This window comes from Halichoerus grypus, chromosome 6 (genome assembly GCF_964656455.1).
Source record: "Halichoerus grypus chromosome 6, mHalGry1.hap1.1, whole genome shotgun sequence".
NCBI classification, from domain to species: Eukaryota; Metazoa; Chordata; class Mammalia; order Carnivora; family Phocidae; genus Halichoerus; species Halichoerus grypus.
The window spans coordinates 96,758,345-96,770,962 of NC_135717.1; the positions used below are offsets into that span (position 1 = coordinate 96,758,345).

The 12,618-nt window shown below is 39.3% G+C and overlaps 1 long non-coding RNA gene across 1 annotated transcript in view; it reads left to right on the plus strand.

Annotated features, from left to right (window-relative positions):
• The first annotated feature begins 2,989 nt into the window (after nucleotides 1-2,989).
• LOC144382122 (uncharacterized) overlaps nucleotides 2,990-12,618 on the plus strand; it is a 277,759-nt gene continuing 268,130 nt past the window's right edge. Inside the window, exon 1 of the long non-coding RNA XR_013448538.1 lies at nucleotides 2,990-3,134. This is a non-coding gene — a long non-coding RNA (uncharacterized LOC144382122). The remainder of the gene's footprint in view (nucleotides 3,135-12,618) is intronic.

Genomic DNA, 12,618 nt, shown 5'->3' on the forward strand with positions numbered 1-12,618 from the left:
GAGCATTTTGGGCTGTCGCATGTTGCCCCCTCAGAAGTGAAGGGTGAGAGTGACATGGAGAATCAGAATATGGAATGGTGTCCTCAGACTTCATGGACATGCTTGATGGACTTGGCACCATATCATGACTCTGTAGTCTGGGAGGGTGACAGTGACCTACGGGGATGGGCTGGAACACTAGGATGGGATGAACGTTGTTATGTGGTTCATTCAACACATGCTGGACTGTTTGATCTAGAATCCCCTATCAAGTCTTGAAACAGACAGAAGTCAAACAAATAAATGCCTTACCCAATAGTTGTTATGAAACTTGCATTTGATTTGTTTAATTTTGTAGATTCTCATTTTATAAAGTTCATTCACCCAGAGGAATAAAACAATTAGGTTAAATTTCCAAGAGAGGTCAGCACTTAGGGCCCAGGGACCTCGGCAGCAATCTTAGATCCAGATAGAGACAAGAACCAAGGCTGTTTCCTATTATTTTTTTTTTAAAAGATTTTATTTATTTATTTGACAGAGAGAGACACAGCGAGAGAGGGAACACAAGCAGGGGGAGTGGGAGAGGGAGAAGCAGGCTTCCCATGGAGCAGGGAGCCCAATGCGGGGCTCGATCCTAGGACCCTGGGATCATGACCTGAGCCAAAGGCAGATGCTTAACGACTGAGCCACCCAGGTGCCCGGCTGTTTCCTATTCTTATAAAATAATTGAAAACACAAGTCTTTGGCCATTAAATGTGTAAATGGCACAACCATTTTGGAAAACAGTTTGGCAGCTTCTTAAAAAGTGAAGCCTATGCTTTTCATATGACCTAACCATTTTAATCCTAGATGTTTACTCAAGAGAATTGAGTCTAATTCCCTACAAAAACTTGTATGTGAATGTTCACTGCTGTTTTCTTTGTAATGGCTTCAAACTGTGGAAACAACTCAAATGTAAACGGATGGATAAACAAATTGTGCTATCTAATGGAATACTACTCAGTAATGAAAAAGAATGAACCATTGACACAAACCACAATATAGATTAATTTCAAAATAATTGTACTGAGTCAAAGGTGCCAGACCCCCACCCACAAAACTGTGTGATTCTATTTCTATAAACTCCATAAAAATGTAAATTAACCTCTAGTGACAGAAAGCAGATCTGTGATTGTCTTAGGATAACAGAGGGTGCGGCAGGGAGGAGTAGGAGGAATGACTACAAAGGGGCAGGAGGAAACTTTTGGGGGTGAGGGATGTGTTCATTATCTTGAATGTGGTGATGGCTCTGTGTGTGTATGCATATGTCAAAGCTTATCACATCGTATACTTTAAATACGCAGTCTACTGCGTGCCAATTGTGCCTCAATAAGGCTGTAAAAATGATTCTAAATAAAAACCAACTTTTAATATTTTTCCAATTCAGAGCTACCTATCAGCAAATGTTATTTTCCTGGCTCTTTTAATTCTTATTCAGAGGATCCTAAAAGCTTAGCTTCTAGCAGTGTGACCCATGCTAGACTAGTCACGCTAAAAATTATCTCCTTCACTATAATAATAAGGACAACTGCATCCACTGAGAGCTTTTTGTTGAACAGGGATCTGCCAGTGCTTCACTTATATTATCACATTCAATGCCAAGAGAAACTGCCCAGTGTAGGTGCTATTAGCTCCATTTTACAGTAGAGGAAATCAAGGCAGAGAGGTTAGGTAAACGGTTCAACACAAGAACACAAGTGTGGAGCGTCTTGATTCAAAACCACAAACAGTCCTACTTGTGGGCTCTTTCTCCTTCACCAATAGGTCATAACTACACATTTATGTGACAGAGGCAAAGGATTAATGCAGCAACAGGGCTTGTTTCAGTAACCCTGGGGCAGTTTCCCATGCTCTTTGTTTGGCTTCCTGGCCCTCTGTGACACTAATTCTTTGTTTGAGCTTTTAATTTCCCCACAGCATAGTCTCCCTGCCTGCTTTCTAGATTTCCTCTTACCCTGCTCATCATCCTAGATTCTGAGCTTGCTGGCTTTATGATCTTCAGTCCCTGCCCTGTGCAGGGGGTTTTGTCTGATGACTGACTCTGCTTTGAATAATTACACCTGCCGGATTCTTCAGGTAGAAGAAATCTGTGGACCAGGAAGGGATGGATCCCGTTCAAGATCAAGACATGTGTCAAATCTCTGCAAGGGATACAGAGTAAAAGGACAAGGTAGACAGACAAAATAAAAGGGGTCAAAACAGGAGATTGGCAGGAGTTCAGGTAAAATGTATGAGGCAGAGGACTGGTAATACTAACTTTTGCTGAAAAATCCACAGAGCAGGAGGGCGTCTGTGGGCCCTGCTGAGTGCTGGGCAGGTAGAACTGGCAGGACGAGAGAGCAGGGTTGACTGAGCAGCCTCTGAGGAACCCCTGAGACAAGTCTTTCAGGAGGCAAGCTGTCCACCAGTGCATCTAGGAACGGATGGCCCCAGGCCCCGGGCCAGCTTTGCCTGGGTTGACAAGGATCTCCAGAAGGCCCTAAAAATATGGCTTCACAGTCTTTTCACAGTTCTGCCAGTCTCTCAGATTATTTTGGACTCTCTCTTTTTTTATTTTTAATCAGTAGGAGAAAAAAGAAAGATGACAATAAAAACCATATGGAGGCCTCTTCTCTGACTGAAACCCTTTGATCTTTTCTCTAAATAGAAGAAAGTAACCTTCCCACTCTGAAGGCATTCCAAATGTTTTTCAGCCCCTGGATAAACAAATATCTCAGGTAAATTTAATACCATGCTTCACTCCTTCATCGGTTTGTTCAAACACTAACTGAGCACTCACTAAGTGCCAGTATCTATGTCAGGATCTGAAGGGACCAAGGAAAATTCCCAGTTGTTGCCTACTCTGAGTCCACAGTCTATTAAGGGAATTAACAGTGAAAAGATAGTGACAGTGAACACGAGAGAATTCAGGAATCCTCAAGAAGGGACATTTAGGCAGGGGTGGGAGTGAGAAAGGGAGGTAGAAGTTCAAAGGAGCTTCCTGAAGGACGTGATACAGGAGTCAAGAAGAAAGTCATTCTTAGTTTTCTTAGCAACTCATTCTCCTAAGAATAGTCAACATAGAGAACTTGTGATCCAAGAACCTGGAATGTCTTCAAGAATCAACATGCTTGAGGGTGAGTGAGTAAATTAACAGCTTTGGGAAAACGGGGGTGTTCACTCATTTGTTCATTTTCTCATTCACTCACTCACTCACTCAATAAATATTTATTTATTGCCAGGTGTGGTACTAGACACTGGGGTTTCAGAAATGAATAATTTGTTTATGGGTAGACAGTGAACATTTGTTAATCTATAATTTATGGAAGATATTTATCCCCTGCCACAACGGTCGCTTGTAACTATTGTCAGAGCCAGGCTACTGTTCTAGATTGTTCTAACCCAGCATGATTTTTCTCCTTGGTTATTACTGAAACAATGCATATTGACAGAAGGACCCTGGCACGTGGATACCTATTTTCTAAATGTTTGTGAAGAAGCTGTAGAAATACATACGATCTAATGGGTGAAGGGCAAATCTATATTTTTGTGTGTAGAAGATAATGATCACTTTTGCTTAAGATAATAATCACTTTTAAGAAATCAGTTTTAGCGAAGTCCTCTAAATCGATACCCTTTCTGAAAATCTATTGTACCTTTCAGATTTAAAGGATATATCCATTCCATTGTTTAACTTCGGAAGCTGTGCTGCCAGTTTTATGATTGTGAGTCTAGTCTTAATGCTCTATGCTAATCTACTATATACATCAGGCTGGAAGCTTATCTTGACAGGAAAACTTGGAGCAGGCCTTGTGGAATGATTTTGGCATCACACACTGAAGTGGAAAATATTCACAGGCTGCAACAAAGTCTGGCTTGAGCTGCTGTAGGAAAGGCAGCAACTGGCCGGGAGACAATTAGTGTAGGAAAGTCCTGGGCGCCTCTGCGAGAGGCCAGCAGGATGGTACTGTACGCTGAGAGGGGGCAGGATCATGGAGTCATGTGTGTTTTCACGAGAATTGAGAGGAATAGCAGCTATGCGAGCCAAGTTAGAAAAAGAACACAACCACTGAGCCCTTCCATCATGGTCTTTCTCATCCAAAACTCTTCATGTGCAAAAAAGAAGATGCCAAGTGAAGAAAGAATACTTCAGGGGTTTTAAAAGATGAAGCCTAGAAAAACCCTTAGGCACAGGTGTAACTGCTTAAGTGAGTGCATGAAACCAAAACAGGGCAGAAAATGCCCTTTCGTTTGTCTTGGAAAGGTTTTGAATCTATTCTGTAACAATTCTAGTAAAAATGTAAGTGCTTATTTTTCTATGTATGGGCCTGCTTCGTGAGAAACGTGCTTTTTTTGTTTGGTAGGGTGCTTGGTTTTGCTTTTAATATCCTTGTAAGCTCTGAGGTTTGTCACTGAAAAATATTTAGCAATGCTGATTTCTAGGATGAAAGACAATGGTGGTATATATATTTTGACTCGTTGTTGAACAAAATGCCAGGGACTTGGTGACGACCTCTTGAGTTGCTGTGACTGGTTGCTTGTGTGGCTCTCTTGGAAAAAATGGAGAACTCCTGACTGTTTGCTTCCCTGGACCCAGCAGTCTAGGGTAAAATGAAATCTGATTAAGGCAGTATGGAAAATCCATTTTCACACTCCCTGCCTCCCCCAAATAGAGAAACGTTTATAATAAAAGAGTGTTCACAGAAGTTGATCCTATGGTTTGAGTCACAGATTATGCGCAGTTGAAGAAGGCTGAAGCAGCTCCCCAGCCACACAACCATAAGGAACAATGAATTGTCCATATGCGGGGGCGTGGGGAGAGGAGCTGTTGTGACCCTGCCTTCCCAGTTATGGGAGAGGGGATGCATAATCCAGAAGGAGCTGAAATATCATTCAACTGTCAACTCCTTAACAGCAAAGAACACGCTTTGTCTTTGATTTCCTCATGCCTAGCATGGTGTCTGGCACATAGTATGTGGTCATTGTTAAACTAAACTGGGCTAACATTCTGAATTCTATGAAGAATATAAAATATTGAATGAGCTCCACACTTCAAAACTAAGAAGAGGCAGAAACTATATAAGGAGTATTGACCATTTCAAGGAGAGAAAGGGAAGCGCTTGGCAGGATAACATTTGCTAGAGGACACTTCTGAGATGTTGGTGGTGCTTGATGGCCCACAGGAACAGTGGTTTTCGGGGAGGGCACTTCCAGCACAGCGTTAAGTGGGAGGAGCTGCATTCAGGTGCTGCTTGAACATGAAGTTCAAAAATACCCAACAGCCAGTGCTGAAAATACATATTAATGCATTCATATTAACAGTTCGGCACTGGGCAAAGCCTACCAATCCCAGGCAGCCCTGGCCAGCTTAAGCTCTGCCCTCCAGCCCTCAGAGTTTGCGGCATCTGATGCCACCAAATACCAAGGAAGTTTTCTATAGATGCTGTGTCAAAGTACCACAGATGATGCAGTGGCTTAAAACAACACAAATTTCTCTTTTTACATTTATGGAGATCAGAAGTCACAAAATCCAGGTGTCAACAGGGCTGCCTCCCTTCTGGACAGAGGCTGTAGGGGAGAATCCATTTCCTAGAATTTTCTAGCTTCTGGAGGCTACCTGCATTTGTTGGGTTATAGCACCTTCCTTCATCTTCAAAGCCAGGAGTGTAGCATATTTAAATGTCTCTCTCATTCTCTCTTTGTCTCTCTCTGACCTCTGCCTTCATCATTACATCATCTTCTCTGACTCTTTTTCCTTATAAGGAAGGACCCTTGTGGTTACATTGGTTACACCCAGATAAACTCCCTATCTCAAGATCCTTAACTTAATCACATCTGCAAAGTCTCTCTTGCCATGTAAGGTAACATTTTCACAGGTTCCTGAGATTAGGATATGGACATATTTGGGGGTGGATCATTACAGGGCTCTGCTTGATAGTTACTCTCCTTGGACTTCTATCACAGCATTAATTCATGGTACACTGTGGATCCTGAAATTCTGAAGGATTTTATTTAAGATTTGATCAGATTTTAGCCAATTAGATTCATTTCACATTTTAGCGAGCCCATATATTAAACAGTGTTAGATGCTAAATAATTGTAATACCAAAACAACCATGTAGAATGGTATCTTGAGTTTTCCTTCCATGGACACTGACAATCATTTCCTTAACTGCCAAAATTAATGCATTAATCCTAAGAGTCTGAAAAGTGTTAGTCTGTTAGTTAATTGTTAAGACCTTAATAGAGTGAGGTCTGAAACGGAAAAAAAATAAGATGATTTATATATATTAAAATGTTGCAATACTTTAAATACAAATGTCAAGAACTCTGAAGGTTTTAAGAATTTACTGTACTTTCTAGTTAACATGTTAACCTGCTAAAGTTTTATGGATGCTGGTAGAAGATGTGAGACTGCTGGATCAGAGACAATGGATAGTTTATCACTTCCAGCAATGGCAGTAGCCAGAGTGTCAGCATTTTGCACTCCCTGAACTCTAATTCCCACATGCCCATTCAAAGGCAGCCAGATGACACCTGCACACTTAGTGGGTTGTGTTACATGGGATGAATATTGAACTTAGGGAACTTGAATTTTTTATAACAGGCAGTAAACATGCCTGTCCTTTGCCCTAGAGGGAGACATTCTCTATCTTTCAAAGCTGTTTCTTATTCAAACATTCTTAAAAATATAGTCTGGAACAAAGGCAGTAAGTGCCTTGTTCCTAATGCATACAGAAACATGGGAGAACCATGGAGAATTGTTTCCCAATGATAGATATTACCAACCTTTATTTTTAAAAACAAATCTCTTTAGGCATCTATACCCGAATGTTCTGTACAAACCTCAAATTTATCTTAAATTAAAATCTTATTTTACCTTTACTAAACTCCTTTTCCTTTATTCCTCTTTTTTAATTATTGTAACCACTACCTGTTCACATTTTCAAACCTGAAACCTGGTATTTATTCTAGTTTCTCCCCTCCTCCACATACAAATATAACTGTCAAGAGCTCTCTTTATTAAGTCATGTATATCTCTTTTTTTTCTCCTTGTCACTACTATAACTATCAAAGTTCAGGTTTTCCATCATCTTTCACCTAGACCATTGATTTCTCAAGGGGGGTCCATAGACCAGTGCAGATCCATGACAAACTTTTCACCAATTTACAGTAAAATGAAAAAAAAATTAAAAGGTGAGTTTTGCATGAATCCACAATTATTCAACTAAAAGACATGGACTTTTAAAATCTGTAGTTATTACTTTCCTTTTTTTTTTTGTGATACAACAAACTTTATTATATATAACAAGGATAATTAATCTTTAGAAGTCAATGAGGAATTGGAGTAGTTAGTGAAAGGGAGCAAGAGGGGGTTTCTGGACTGTGGGAAATGCTTAATCTGAATGCTAGATACATAAATGGGTTGTTTGTAAAAATTCATTGAACTATCACTTATGAGCTTTTGGCTATGTGTCTTTTACATAAATAAGTTTTTAAAATATCCTTTATATTATGAGATCATTGTGATGCTAGAGGGCAGTGCTTTTGTAAAATGCCCTTATTAACATAACAAAGCTCTTTTTAAAAGTTTTTAAATAAAATGTGATCCTTTGTTAAACCCCTAGATTAAAAAAAAAAAAATTCACTGGCCCAAATCCCAAATTCTGGGACCCTCAGAAATCATTCCTAACTGGGTTCCCTACCTTCAGATGCCTTCACTTTCAAGACATTTTCGGTAATTTTGCCCATGACTATTTCTATGGTATTCCTTAATAGGCTTTCAGGGACCTTCACCAGGTTACTTCTAAATGCTGAAGGGTGCATTTCCTTTCCTGAAGTACATAGGTGAATTTCTCACCTTTCTAACTTGCACTTAAGACTTTTGAACTTTTTTTTAGATTTTTTTTTTTTTTTTTAATTTGAGAAAGAGAGAGAGAAAGCACCAGAGAGGGGAGGGTCAGAGGGAGAAGCGGGCTCCCCACGGAGCAGGGAGCCCTATGTGGAGGTCTATCTCAGGACCCTGGGATCATGAACTGAACTGAAGTCAGATGCTTAACAGTCTAGGCCACTCAGGCACCCCAGACTTTTGAACTTTTATACACACATCTCTTTGTTTCCAAACCACTTAGTTATTACTTCCCTCCCAACTCTGTATCTGATAGTGCCTATAGACAATAGGTCTTTATACTTCTATATGGAAATGCATTGAACTGTTTTTTTCCCCACTGGGTTATAATCTTCTTGAGGGCAGGGACTGTTTTATTTGTGAGTGGGCCTAGCATAGAGTAGATGCTCAGCAATTGTATATTAGATGTGTCTCTTTGCTATTCCCTGTATACAGATGAATCATGAATCATATATTATCGTCTTTTATAAGAAGGGACCTTGTCTTATTTGCTTTTGTAACAACAGAACCTCTTTGTGCAAAGGTTAGAGCACAGGCTTAATAAAATTTGTTAATTGAATGAAAGAAAGAAAGAAGGAAAGGAATTATTTTCAGAACCTGAAGCTTTCAGTTTTTTACTCTAGATTGGCTTCTAAGAGAAAACCTCAGGGACTGAGGCTACTTCTGGGCTATAGGACATCAAGACTTCTTTTATTTGCTCTAATTTCAGCAATCTCTACTCAAAGCACAAACCCTACCTCTAAGTCTTTTATTTCCTCCATTTCAAACATGGAAGAAAACCACAGTGAAATCAACTAAAAGGCAGTCAAACTTTTAACCCATCTAATACCTTGGAAAAACTACAACCTCCCTACCCACTAAGGTTCTGCATAGACCATAACGTGCTCTTGTGCTCACATTTTCCCATTCACAGAGAAGGCAGGAGGAAAATGAGCTCTCTCTTTTTTTCCAGTCCAACAGCATAACCTGGCTATTGTTATAACCAGAGAAGTCAGATAGTGGGGAGCCCTAAGGTCCATGTATTATTCAGGGTTCTCCAGAAAAGCAGAATCAGTAGGAAGGATTATATATAAAATTCATTCTCTCTCTCTCTTTCTCACTTCCAACTCGGGTGGTCCAGGAGGGCCTGCTGAGAAGGTAACCTATGCTCAAACACTTGAAGGAGAAGACTGTTCTTTTAGAGAGATAAGTTAATCAGTAGGTTTTAATGTGGCTTCCTTTCAAGAAATAATGGCTTCTCAATAAGATAAAATCCAGAGGCTCTAAGGTTTTGCACTGGAAGGAATATTTTATGATCATTGATGGCTCTTTGAAAAGCCAGGGGGAGCATCTGGGTTGTGGATGATCAGAAGATATTCCTTCCAGTGTGAAATCTTAGAGGCTACCCAGCGTCAATACCCATTGGCTCTCTGAGACTAACTTCTAAAAACTACTGGATTTTTGCAAAACACAACTTGAATTTTATCATTTTTATCCTCAAAAATATTTAATGGATCTCCATTTTTTTTTTTTTAACAGAAAAGAAAAGTCATAATATAGCTGTAGTTAGGAGTCCCAGATGCTCAGGTAAAATCCTCTGCCCAGTGTTCCAGTTATTAGGAGAAGGTGCCACTGAGGTTCTGGTGCTCTGGCTGAGACCCCCTGGTCATAGCCTCCAAACAGGCAGGGGTGAGGAAAGGGCCCTAGGACTCTACAGATCCTAGCTGGCCCATATCCGCTCCTCCTGCACCATACTCACAGCCTCCTCACTACCATCAGTCTTGGGGCCATTGGAATTAAACTAATTTCATCCTTCAACCCTATTTATGTAGTACCCCAAGAAGCCCAACATGGCGAGGTAATCCCACATCCCTACCCTTCATTGCCCATATAGCTCTGTATATCTCCTTTCATGACCCCGTGGCTCCTCTCTCTCCAGTGCCACAACAGTTCCACTCTGTCTCCTGCAACTCAGAGTCAGCCATCAGCAAAAATCCCTTATGTCCTCAACCTCTTCTATGAACATTTCCTTTACTTCTGAATCCCCGTCACTTCACCTCATTAGCTGAAGAACTGGTTCTCTCTCTCCTCTTCCTCTTTCAACTGATGCCTGTTTTCTCTCCTCATTGTTGTGTGGAGGTAGGTTAGATGCTTTTCTTGCTCCTCATTGCTACTTTCAGGTCTTTTTCCTTCTTCCTGATTATAAACCCCAGCTTTATGTCTGAAGTCATCAAACCATCGAACTACCTAGTACCTTCTTCTTGCTGTTGTTGTCTAAGACACCCTGGGCCACTCTCCCTAATTCCTTGAACTTTTCATTTCTTGGCTTATAGTCACTGAATCCAGCATTGTCTGTCATAATTTTAGTGAATTCATTATTCTTGCCAGTCCTTCTACTCCCTTATTCCTCTTGGCCTCCTTGGCTCTAATGATCTCATTCTTTGCCTTACCTCAGCCATTAGCTCCCTGGCCACAGCCAAACCTTCATCATTACTAATAATTGCAACCTCTCTACAATCTCCATTCAAGTTCCCACTCTCTGATCACCCTCTTCTAAGTTTCCAGTTTATTCTCCATTCCAAAATTCTTCCCACCCGATAGGTTCTGCCATTCATTAATCTTATCACCTTTTCACTCCCCCCCTCATGTCTTCATATCCCTTCTTTCTTAGTTTATATTCTATGGTCTGATGTTGGAGCAGTGTAAGGAAATAGGATCAGGAGGTATTTACAAATATTTGTTTAACATTAACTTAGAGGTCTATCAATGTCTGGGGGTAGGGCAGAGGAGAAACACTCAAGCCTGTTCTCAGCTCATCTTCTATTGTCCAAGAGTCCCATTTTAGTTTTAAACTTGTACATCCCAATTTAGTGTTCCCTGATACTCATATATATACCACTCGGGGGAGGAGTGTAGATCACCTCTTCAGGTTTCTAACTATATGCAGTCCTCCTTCTGAGGGAATTCTGCTAAAGGCCTTTCTCCAGGGATTCAGTAAAATTTCAGGGCTATTTCAGTGTCCCTTATGGATTTAAGTTGCTGGCTGTTGCTTAGTTGCTTACCCTTGAATTTGGCTTTGGGAGTTAGGGAAGCCTTCAAGCAAAGGAGGTGACATTTGAACTTGGCTTTGAAGGATTAATAGGATTTTGCTGGAAGTGATGGAAGAATTCTAAATGGCAAGAAGGATAATCACTGGCAACACTTTTTCTGCTTCATAATATTTAGGAAAATTTAGATCTCTGCCCCTATATATTCATACATCATATGTTTATGGCTAAAGCAAATATGATTAACTAGATAAAACCCAACTTTATAAAGCTACTTTTTTATGTGGAAAGTAAATATTTTTAAGAACAAGGCTTGATTTATTTACATTTTTAATTAAACGAAAATTACAGATAAAAGATGCTATACCACTCATCTTCCTAGGAAAAGAAAATATTTCAATGTAATTAAAAGGACGCCTCAAATTATAATTAGATTTGAAGTTTAATTATGACTAGAATACTTCATCCTTATGCATACTGACACCTTGTTGATACATAACCTTTAAAGTATTTTTATTATATTTACTCTGAGATCTTAATCTGTGGACTAAATAAAATCCTTAGATTCCTAAGAAGTATTTGAATTCAGCATGGAATACAATGTGCTATTTTTTTCTGGAAAAAAAAATACTGTGTTTTAGAATTCCTATTTTGACCATAGCTGAATCTTAGAACAACTTCCAGCTGAAAAACATTCTAAAAGTCTCGAGCAGGTATGGGTTAATATAATAACAACTTTCTTAGCAAGAGAAGATCCTTGGATTCATACCTGATGGAGTTGCTATCTTTCAAGTTGAAAGGACTCCAGGAATTCCAGTACATATTCAGGAACCACATTTTGCAGAAGGAAATATCCTCTTATGGAATGGCAAACATGTATGTTTTATATATACAATATAAAATTGTATTATAGCTATTTGATGGAATCTCATCTGCAGTGAGTTCTGGTTAAATAAATTTGCTATAATTAACTTCCTGTGGCACCATTTGACACTTCTTACAGCTTAGAAAACAATGAATTTCACAGTAAAAATGATTTAGTTATAATATGCCCTGATAGAAATGTTTTGATATAAAGATCCCCAATATGCAATTATTACTAGCTTGATTTGGAAAATATTATATGATAAAAACTATTTGAAGAATTTCCACTGTAGCTTATATGGTGTTGAAGAATGCCCTTAATATAAATTGAAGGTATTTATTCATGAGCCAAAGTCTGAATTCTTAGCCTTTGTGGAAATCTTTATTTTAAAATACTTATTTGTTAATTAAATAATCAAATATATATATATTGAAACCTTGTCATGTGCTAAGCAGTTCCAGAGTTTTGTGGAGCATATGGTGGCTCTAATTTAACCAGTTATTAAATTGATTGGCCTTTGTGGCAGCAAAAATAAGCTTGCTTTTAGAAACTCATGAAGAAAAGTACAAAAACAACAAAGTTTGATCATCTGAAATAGACTCATTTTCATTCTACTGAGTTTGAACTTATATGCCTCACTTAGCCCCTCCTTTCTGAACCAATTTTCACCAGACAACTTCTCCTAGATGAACTGAATTTCTACAAATGGCCTGCCTCTGTGGTCCTCTGTATAGGCAAACCTCTCATTGAAGTCCTTATCTCTTTTGAAGGGACTTCAAAGGTCCATTGAAATCCAAAACTTTCCTTGAAGTTAAGTCAAG